The sequence below is a fragment of the Cannabis sativa genome, unplaced genomic scaffold, assembly GCF_029168945.1.
Source record: "Cannabis sativa cultivar Pink pepper isolate KNU-18-1 unplaced genomic scaffold, ASM2916894v1 Contig3, whole genome shotgun sequence".
NCBI lineage: Eukaryota > Viridiplantae > Streptophyta > Magnoliopsida > Rosales > Cannabaceae > Cannabis > Cannabis sativa.
The window spans coordinates 471,460-483,202 of NW_026870039.1; the positions used below are offsets into that span (position 1 = coordinate 471,460).

General features: G+C 35.4%; 1 long non-coding RNA gene across 1 annotated transcript; it reads right to left on the minus strand.

Annotated features, from left to right (window-relative positions):
* Positions 1–1,303: 1,303 nt before the first annotated feature.
* Positions 1,304–3,535, minus strand: LOC133033310 (uncharacterized). Its single transcript, XR_009685570.1, has 3 exons — positions 3,344–3,535; positions 2,890–2,943; positions 1,304–1,630 (listed from the first exon to the last, which is right to left on the minus strand). It is a non-coding gene; the product is annotated as an uncharacterized LOC133033310 (long non-coding RNA).
* Between the last annotated feature and the right edge of the window lie 8,208 nt (positions 3,536–11,743).

Sequence of the window (11,743 nt, forward strand, 5' to 3'; positions counted from 1 at the left end):
TATGATTTATTTTCCCCCTAATTTCTATGTATTCTATTTTATTTGTGCTTAATTACTTTTAATTGCCTGATCACCAATTATCTGTCTATGATTTTGATGCGAGATCTGAGAAGTGAGTGTCAAATATGCTATAGTAAAATAGAACTGAATTTCGATATAGGACGAGAGTACCTATATGGTTTAGATAGCTTATAGGGTTTTTATGCTTAATGCCTGTTGCATGTTAAATTTATCACGAGAGTAGAAAGTTTACATGTAATTGAGATTTATATATCTGAGAAGACTATAAATTACCTTAGTAAACCTGCTATTGCATAGAAATTAACATTAGGAAAATAATCATATTAGGCAATATTCAATAGAAACAATTGAAATAGAAGCCCTAGTTTTTATTAACTTTCAATTTTCTTGTATAATTGTTTCTTACTAGTTTATTATTCTTAATTCTTTCTTTATTTTTTATTTAACCAAATAGAAGTAAAAGTTTAATTTTAACGTACTTAACTACACTCCCTGTGGGATCGACCTCACTCCTAGTGAGTCTACTACTTTAAACGATACGTACACTTGCGTGTGCAAAAATATCGCAACAAGTTTTTGGCGCCGTTGCTGGGGAGTGATAGTTAATATTATTACAAATTAAATTTTGTTCTAATTTGGTTTTCTTTTTAGTTTTAGTATTATTATTTTTTTTTTCAAATTTTTATCTTTTTAGTACTAATTTAGTTTTATTTTATTTTACTAATGTTTTACTTATGAGTTTGACCAGCAAGATAAATCCAAATGCTATATCTTGAGGATTTTGCCCAACAACATAATGAGCCATTCTATTCTGCTTGGAGGAGATTTAAAGAGTATGGAGAGAGATGTTATCCCACTTTCTCAAGTGGGTGTTTTACGTGGCTCTTCTATAATGGACTTAATGATGAAACAAGAAGTTGGGTTGATTATGGAGCAGAGGAAACTGGAGCTAGGGCTGTACGTCGGTCGGTTTGGTCGGTTTTTACCCTATTTTTTTCAACCCAATATAAAAGTCGGGTTACAAAAATCAATCTGTAAACTGCCCAATTAAAAAAATATAACAATGCAACCCGTCCAATTTTCTAGTCGGTTTGGGCGGGTTAACCCGCCCAAACCGAGCTTAACTTTTTTTTTTTTTTTTTTTTTTTTTTTACAGATTCAATTTTATAAAATAATTTATTTTAAAATTAAAAAAAAAAAAAACATGGTTTTTTTTTAAAAAAAAAAATTTGCTTAATGAGGAAAACATATTAAACCAGTTGTAGCTAAAGAAATGTTTAAATCAACTAGATAAACATATTTTAAAATTTAACTATAAATCAAATCAAAATAAACCACTTCATAGTTCTAACTTCTAAGAACATAACCGTCCAAATTGTAAATACAAACCAGTCCAAATAAAAAAAATAACAAAACAGTCCAAAGTCCAAATACAAAAAAAAAAAAAAAACTATTACAGTAATACAATACAAATCCAATATGCAATCTTGACAATTCTACAAAATACAAATTTTCAACTTTGTCCATGCTACAACAAGAGTATTACACTCACTCACTGTTCAGCCAATTTTTTAGCAAAGTAATGCCTTATGCTATAGAAGACTTGTCGCTGAAACAGAGAAAATAAAAAATTAGTTGATATATTTTTTAGCTCAATCAAAACTCAAATGTATTTTAATGAAAAAAAAAAAAACAAATGAACAAAACAATTGCACACTATTCTACAAGATCAAGTGTAAACTATCCTTTGCTACTTGGAAGAAAATTCCATGATTCATTCATTACTTACTATACAGACCCATAATGCTAACTGACATACAATTATAAGTAAGAAATTTCAAAAAAGATGACACTTGAGTAGGCATTCAGTAATAACAATCAAGCTGAGTGAGATATATCACTCTCAAAAAAAAAAGTATAGCTCTTATAAGTGAGATTCACCTACAATATGTTACTTCTAAATTCCAAGGGTAAAAAAATGGTTATTGTAGAAGCAATCAAGTTAAACTGTTCATTGATTAGTTCTCAAAGCCCTAATTAGAACCTAATCTTCACTCCTCCAATTTAAGATATTGAAAGAGAAAAATCACATTCACATATTATAACTAAGAATAGTAGACTTACACAATACCTCGGGATGTTGACTATGTATTATTGGCCTTTTAAATGATATTGCATAAGAAAGCTAGAACATATACTGTACATATGAGATATGAGAATGAGACTAATAAATTTTCTAATATCAATAATGAATTGATCAACACAATTTAAAGACCAATCTAAAACTAAGAAAGAGGTAACAAAAATTTTATATCTAAACTAACAACTAACTCTCTTGAGCCTTAACCAAACTAGCCAAAAGTTAGCTTTAGTTATGCCACCATGAGCTTATAGTTTAGTTCTGCCACACCATTTTGAACATGACTTTAACTTGTATTTTGTGGCTTCAATAATCCCAATTTAACAAGATTAAAAGATAAAATGAATCAGTAAGTCAGACATGCGATCCCCAAACCCATATAACATAATTATAGAACATAAACACTACTTAATGGTAAAATTTACTATATGAGATGACAAAAAGAATAGGAACTTTGAAAGTGAGTCATAATTTCATAGTACTTTTCGAACAAAATTATTATGATTAGTGGACATTTTAAAATCAGCCATGCAGTCAAGAAATACTAAAGAAAAAATATAAAAATCTGCCATTCAAATAAGGTCAAAACAATCTAGCATCTATTACTAGATTCAACTCAATCAAAGTATTTAAGCCAAAAAAAAAAAAAAAAAGCAAATGAACAAAAAATATCAATAAATAACATGTATATATATATTCATTTAGATGAGTCATATATCCCATCTTACGATATTGTCGATGCTTATCCAGTTATCCTTATCTTTCAAAACCTGTAGAAAAAACTGAGTTTAAACATAAACTAATTAGAATATATTCAGCAAGTTTTTGGTATATAAAATACATAAAACTCTTTGGTATGTAGTATTTCAACAAGTTTATGATATTAATCCATAATTTAATTATAATAAATGATAGTCAATATTACAAGGTCAAAAACCCACTACCTTTGTATTCTTCACATGTATACCTTATTATCATTCTCTTATTCTAATTTCTAATCTTGCCCAAGATCACGAAATCACCAAATCACAAAATCACCAAGGAATAATAAAATAAGGTCAGATTTTAAGGTTTAAAGAACAACAAGAGAAAAAGTATTGAACCGATCTAAGAACTTAGAAGCACCCATGAAAGAAACTAAGAGAGGGTGAGCCAATATGATAATGAAGAAGAAGAACCTACCTTGTCGCGAACCAAAGCCGAATGTTGCTGCTAGAAAAGCTACTCCACCAACAACCACCACAGATGACAAAGGGAGGAGAAGGACGTCGTTCACCGGAGAGATGGTTGATGACGTCGTCACGATTTAGGAAAAGCGAGAGAGAGAGAGAGAGAGAGAGAGAGAGAGAGAGAGAGAGAGAGAGAGAGAGAGAGAGAGAGAGAGAGAGAGAGAGAGAGAGAGAGGTGCGTGAGTCTCTAAGGGATAGAAGAAGAGATTTGAGCGGCTGAGTTTAGATTTAGGGTTTCATTCTTTCTTTATAGTATATATATATAATTATTTTTTAAGAAAAAAATTCTTATACGGGTTGGTTCGGGTTATTTCGGTTTTGATGGACGGGTTGCCTTTTTTTTAACCCGCCCAATATACAGATTGGGCGGGTTATATTTTCGTCGGTTTTTTTCGGTTTGGATTTTTTGTCGGTTTTTTCGGTTTGGTTTGGGCGGGTTATTCGGGTTGGGCGGTTTACGAAAAATTATGTACAGCCCTAACTGGAGCACCTCTATTAATGAGAGGCTATGACGTAATAAATCTGTTGAATAACATGGCAGATTTTGATTACGACTGGCATTGGGATCCATCACTTCAGGGTTGGAGTCACCAATACCCACCTTATTGCCCAAATTCATCCCAACAATCTGAAAAAGAGGAGCAACTACTATCACTTCTACAATCACTTCCAGGAGAGATTAACCGCTTAACTGACATGGTGAGATCCTTATGTGATAATTCAATGACTCATGATTCAGAATGTAATAACTCCAATAATGAAAGTTATGAGAGTTGTTGGTACAATGAAGAAGGGTCATTATTTGAATACAAGGAAGATAATGAGCCTACAATTGAAGATCAAGATCCTTGTGAAGAGGAACTCATTGAACATGAAATCACAAACAAGGTTATGGATAGCCAAGTGGAGAGTGAGCAACAAGAAGAAGGTTTGTTAGATGAAAGAGTAGATACTGTGACATTGGAAGATGAGAAAGCACATGACATCATTGATTCGACTTCATCAATGATATTGACTAATAAACCACCAATGAATCCATATATTTCATCAACATCATATTACATCCTCTGCGAGCTACGAAAGGCTTCTCCCCAAGCTCATCATCCAAAGTCTTATGTTGTTGGTGCTGATTTTGGTTCAAACTCATCACTTGCCAAGCTTGAAGGCAAGTACAACAATAATTTTCAAGTTGTCTTGCATGACGCTTATTACGGGCGTCAACCGCTTATTGATGTGGCACTCAGGTAAGTTTCCTTTCCTTTTTCTTTAATGTCACATTGGGGACAATGTGTCACTTTAGTTTGGGGGAGGAGTGACTTAATTTTTATTTTGAGTTTTTAAGTTTTATGTCTTTTAATTTTTAATTTTTAGTTTTTTATTGTTTTGAGTCAATTTGCTTAATATGAGTCAATTTAAAAGTAGGTAGATAGCATGATTTGAAAAGTTCACTTATTTTCGAAAAATCTGTGTGCTTGGCGATATTACATTCTTGACTAATTTCAATTTTATACTTTGAAAAACCGTGTTTTTGCAAATGTCAGTTGTATATAAGAAAATATAAAAACTGTAAGCGTTTGCAGCAGCAGAAAGTAATTCTGCTACAGCAAAACTGAACAGGCAGAATATAAAATATTTGCAGAAAAATAAATAACTTGACACAAGAGATTTATACGTGGTATCAGTGTTCTCACGAACACTCCTAGTCCACGGGGCCACGCCCAGAGAATGAAATCAATTAATAAAGTATCAAAATTAAAAAGACAATTGACTTAAACAAGTTTAGACTCCCTCTAAAGTATTGCCGCAATCCTTTGTAATCCACTTTATGAATCTGACTTCTTGAAACACCTTCAAGCCCGAACTCCCTTCGTCTTTGAAGTGTGAGTGCTTACTTCCTCCCGAAGTAAGGCTTCAACAAGTCTTCTCCCGAAGACCAAGTGCTTACTTCCTCCCGAAGTAAGGCTTTATCAAATCTTCTCCCGAAGACCAATCTCTTGTTCAGTCAAGTAGTTCTTCACAACCTCTAGGATAGAGTAAGAACAGAAATAGAACAACTAGAACCTAGATGAACAACTAGGCTCTCACAAAACAAAGAAACACTCTCTTCTCACAAAAGATAAATGCAAAAAATGAATAATGGAAGAGGTAATTCGAATGGTTGCTCTCTAGGCTCTATTTATAGATCATAGAAACCAAAGAGGCAACCACAAGATCGAATTAGCAGCTGTACAAAGACTTTCCAAAAACAAACACGATCTGCTACATCAGATTCGGTTGCTGACGAAGCAGATCTGCCCAGAAACGGGAAACTTACTAAAATCGGGTCCGATCTTCTTTCAAAGCTTGATTCCTGCCAAAAACAGATTAGATATTCTGATTGTATCAAGATACAATCGAAATTAATAAGGAAAAGGCAATAATCAAAGTTTCCCTTAAAAGGACAACTTTCCAAAAGAGAATTCCTTCTCTTTTGAGAAGTTTTCAACAAAGAAAAGTTCAGCTGAAAGTGCAACTTTCCAAACAAGGAAAATGGCAACTTATAACCGAATAAAAGAGGTAAGATTTCGAAAATGAATGCATAGCAATCTTACCATAAAAAGGAAAAATTATTTTGTCACCTAACTTGCCAAAAAAGGACTTTACAATCTCCCCCTTTGGCACTTTAGATGAACAAAATAATTTTTACCATAAAGTACCTGCAATGCAAAGTTAGCAAGAGCAAACAATACTACTCCCCCTGAGTAACACAATCGAATATCACAATAAAAACAAAGAGCATGCTAACTTTAAACAATAAGTTCACAAGTACTAACAAACCACAACTCCCCCTGAAAAAAGGGTCCAGAGTTGGGCAACAAAAACCAAAAAATATCTCTCCCCCTTTTTGTTTATCGGAGGGCCAAAGTAAACAAAGAACAGAAAAATAGACCAAAGTTTAAGTAAAAAGAAACAAACTATAACACTTTAATTTTTGGAGAGTTTAATCAAGGTGGACGATTACTCGGACATGTCATGCTGGACATCAGCCATTGCTTCAAGACGAGTGTACACATTCTGAAGTTCAGACTTGACTTCCAGGAGCTCTGCAGCAGAGCCTGAACTTGCACCAGCAGAAGCAGCAGCAGCACCAGCCTTTGGCCGTTTTTGGAACACACCATCAAAATATTCAGAAGGTTGGAATGTAGGGCCAGTGATGGGAGGCTCAAGAGTTTCATGTGCTTGGGCCACATTCTTCTGAGAGGATAAAACCTTATAGATGAGATTTGGAAATACAAGTTTGAAGGTTGGCTTTTTACCTCTTCGAAAGGAGACAATCTGGTTGAGAATATGAGAGGCTAGATCAATGGAAGTTCCAGAGGTGATGCGGTATAGGAGTGTAGCCACTTCTTGAGACACCACGGTCTTGTTCGAATTTGGAACCCAATTGCTTAGTGCAAACCGCATAAGGGAAGCATGAGCAAAAGTGAGGTGAGTAATTCGAAGACTCTCCCCAGTTTCAATTCTGAACGAGCACCAGTGAGTTCAGAGTGCATCAAGTCACGATCCATGGACATCACAGTATTGGTTACATTCTCAGGCAATTGCGAGCACTGAGCAATGTCCTTTTCGAAAATGAGAACCGGTGACCCCTAACATACACTCTTCTATACAATCTAGAGTTCTCATCAAGGAAATCATCAGTAAGATTAGCATAAAACTCTTTAATAATGTTAGCAATGAATCCAATAAAACCAGTAAGAGTGTGTTCCCATTGATGAAATTGAATGAACTTTACAATACCATATACACGATGGGCATGCAAATCATAATTCCTCTCACTTTCAAACTTACGAGTTGCATAAAGATTCCAGTCACGCTCATTGTCTCGATAGTAAAAAGTTGGACAGCCAGAGATAGAGGTAGGGATATTACCGGATGGAGGATCTTCCATGGGCTGCTTGCCTTTGGCGACGGCGGAGGCCTTTCTTTGCGAAGCGGTTTTGAACGAGGAGGCTCGGCTCGAGTTCTCGTGTCTTCTTGTCCTTCTCGGTATGCGGAGATGCGGTTGTCTGAGGAGACTTCCATTGGATCCTCTTCTTCTGAACTGGAACTCGAGGAAGCCGAGGGAGGATTAGTCTTGAGTTTCTTCTTGGCTGGAGGAGCAGTCTTCTCTCGAGATTGAGAGGCTTGAAGTTCTTTCTCAGCCGAGGCTTGCTGGGCTCGAGTTCGAGTGGAAGGGCCTGTTGGAGTGGTGCCAGCCATTGATGCAGCAGGAGGAGGAACAGCCAATGGAGGAGGAGATTCCTTCGAGGATTCAGACGAGGAAGTCCAGGTGCGATAGGGCCTTACCGATTTGCGAGCTACTTGCTTGGGTGGACGTTTTGGCTTCACGGCTTGAGATTCACGCTGGGGAAGCGATGAATCTCCAGGCTTTGCAACAGCAGGAGAAGGAACTGAGGCGGCGGGGGAGCACTGAAGGAGTTGGAACGGTTTCTTCTAATTTTTTAGAGTGCCCTAGATTCTTGGTTCTCACCATTTTGAAACTGAAAGAGAAGATGAATAGTGTCTGACAAAGAAACAAGAAGAAGGTTCGGGTAGGTGGTGAAATAAGTGACAAAATTTGGTTTATATAACCTTGGAATCAAAACAAGAAAAAGGAAACCAATTTTGAAAATTCAAATGATAACCGCCAGCCCATGAACCAAAAGAGGAAACCGCCCACTTCTCAACTCCTTTCCCCTTTCCCTTTTTTTAAAAAAATAAAAGGAAACTAGAAATGCCAACAAATTTTTCCAAAAATAAAGCAATCTTTCAAGAATAAAGACACATTACCATATAAAGATTAATCTTTACTTGGAAAAATATCATAATAAATCAAAGAAAGAATGAATGTTGATACTTACCATTTATGCACAAGATTTTCCTTGACCCATGAAGCAAGTCACACGCCTCCTTTTTTTTTTTTTTTTTATTATTTTAAAATAAAACCGAAAATAAAAAAATAATGTGTACAGTGAGTATATGTGATTCGAATCAAGCAGAGAAATCAAATATCATTGACAATTGACAAAGTAGATTACATGTTATGCTTTCAAGGAAAATAACTAATTAGAATCTCATGAAATGATCATACTTAATTGATGTTGAGGAAAAAGATATGCATGTTACTGAGAATTGTGAACCAGGATTATTAATTTAATTTTAATAGAGGAGACTTACAGAGTTGAACACACTTGTCAGACATAAGTGTGTGCAGTGAAAATAGGATCATTGTCCTTGGCATGATTTTTCATTTTCGCCTTTTTCAAATTGATCCCGCAACTGGATGCTTTCACACCATACTGAAGGTAGTCCTTTTCTATGGTAGTGCATCCTCATCATAGTTGCTAATTACAATGTTCCAGCTTACTCATCAGATGGCTTTCACACCTCAGTATGGGTAGCTCTATTCCAGCAAGGGGCCTGACAAGAATGAAACAAAAATTGCTCAACTCTGTATAAGAACATTATTTAATCCTAGACACAAATAAAGAGTAACAAGAATCTTTTAACACAACATCACAAAGTATGATCAGACTGAGATCCTAACTAATTATATTCCAAAAGCATAAACATGTTTTGTCAAAATACAATGAGAGAAGATTAAGAGCTAAAGAAGAATCACATAACACTATTGTACACGAATTATGAACAGATAAAATTAAACAATGCAAACTCCCAAAGATTTTCTGAGGGAGTCAAAGCGACTTGCATCTAGGGCCTTGGTGAAAATATCAGCTAATTGTTTTTCAGTATCAACATATTCTAATTGCAATGATTTATTTTCAACAAGTTCCCTAATAAAGTGGTGTCTTATATCAATGTGCTTTGTTCTAGAGTGTTGAACAGGATTTTTGGATATATTTATGGCACTAGTATTGTCACAAAAAATAGTCAAAACACCCAAATCAAACCCATAATCAATCAACATTTGTTTCAACCACAATAGTTGAGTGCAACAACTGCCAGCAGCTATGTACTCAGCTTCGGCAGTGGATAAGGAGATGGAATTCTGTTTCTTGCTATGCCAAGATACTAGATTATTCCCAAGGAAGAAGCACCCTCCACTTGTGCTCTTTCGATCATCAGCATTTCCTGCCCAATCTGCATCACTAAAACAAGCAAGATTTGAATTGGTATCTTTTGAGTACCAAATTCCATAATCAGGAGTGCTATTAACATATCTAATAATCCTTTTTACAGCTGATACATGAGATTCCATAGGATTACTTTGATATCTAGCACACACTCCCACACTGTAACAGATATCAGGACGACTAGCAGTTAAATACAAAAGACTTCCAATCATGCTACGATAGAGTGTAGTGTCTACCTTTACTCCATTCTCATCTTTTGTTAATTTCAGTGTGGTGCTCATAGGAGTACTTACCTGCTTAGCCGATTCAAGGCCAAATTTCTTGACCAGGTTCTTAGCATACTTGCTTTGAGATACAAATGTACCTCCTTCCATTTGTCTCACTTGAAGACCCAGAAAGAAATTAAGCTCACCAACCATGCTCATTTCAAATTCACTTTTCATTTGATCAACAAATACCTGCACTTCATGGTTAGATGTAGAACCAAAAACTATATCATCAACATAAATTTGAGCAATGATAAAATCAGATTTTATATGTTTGATGAAAAGAGTTTTATCCACACTACCTCTGTGATAGCCATGAGAAAGTAAAAATTGAGTCAACCTTTCATACCAAGCTCGAGGAGCTTGTTTCAGACCATACAAAGCTTTTTCAAGTTTGTATACATGGTCTGGAAATTGAGGATCTTCGAATCCTTTTGGTTGCTCAACATAAACTTCCTCATTCAAAATACCATTTAGGAAGGCAGATTTCACATCCATTTGAAACAATTTAATATTCAGAATACAAGCAATACACAAAAGTAAACGAATTGATTCTAACCTTGCAACAGGAGCAAAAGTTTCATCAAAATCAATACCTTCTACCTGTGTGTACCCTTGTGCCACCAAACGAGCCTTGTTTCTCACAATTGTACCGAACTCATCACTTTTATTTTTAAATAACCACTTTGTTCCAATAACATTTATACCTTTTGGTCTTCGGACCAAAATCCATACCTTGTTGCGAACAAATTGGTTGAGTTCCTCTTGCATTGCATTGAGCCATTCCTCAAAGGTCATGGCTTCCTTCACATTTTTCGGTTCATATTGAGAAACAAAGCAAAGAAAGCTGATTAAATTAATATACCTTCTGCGAGTTACCATGCTTTCTTCAGGATTTCCAAGGATGAGATCTTTTGGATGATTCAGTTTGACTCTGGTGCTTGGTTCTTTCTGAATAGAGTCAGTGATGATGTTTGGATGAGTCAAGATAGACGGTTCTGGTTCTCCAGTTTCAGTTGCAGCAGCAGATTCGTCATTTGCAGCATCAGCAATGGGTTCTGCTGCATCAGGATCTGTTGTTACAACTTTTGGAGGAGTATCCATGAGACTATCTATCTTGGCTTCTGTGGAAAACTCTGAAAAATCTCTAAAATCATCAACAACCACATTAGCTGATTCCAAAACAGTTTGAGTTCTCATGTTATAAACACGATAAGCTCTACTGTTTAAGGAATATCCAATAAACACACCAACATCACTTTTAGCATCAAATTTACCAATATGCTCACGATCTCTATAGACATAACACACACATCCAAAAACATGAAAATGACTTACATTGGGGCGCTTACCTTTCCAGATTTCATAAGATGTTTTTGAGGTACTTGGACGAATAAACACTCTGTTTATTATGTAGCAAGCAGTGTTAATAGCTTCAGCCCATAAGCGCTTTGTCAATTTCTTGCTATTTAACATCACTCTTGCCATTTCCTGCAAAGTTCGATTCTTCCTCTCAACAACTCCATTTTGTTGAGGAGTTTTGGGAGCTGAAAATTCATGAGTTATACCTGTAGACTTGCAAAAATCATCATACATAGAATTTTCAAACTCCTTACCATGATCACTTTGAATTCGAACAATTTTCCCAATATTACAACCTTTCTCAACTCTTAATCTCAGACAAAGAGTTTTAAAGGCATCAAAAGTGTCAGATTTTTCTCTTAAGAAATCTACCCAAGTAAAACGAGAGAAATCATCAACACACACAAAGATATATCGTTTACCATTCAAACTTTCAACTTGGATTGGACCCATAAGATCCATGTGAAGCAATTCCAATACCTTTGAGGTATTGATATCAGACACAGGCTTGTGAGTGATTTTTAATTGCTTCCCAAGTTGACACGGTTCACACTTACCTTCACTTTCCTTACCAAGCTTGGGAAGACCTCGAACAATACTTGCATTTGA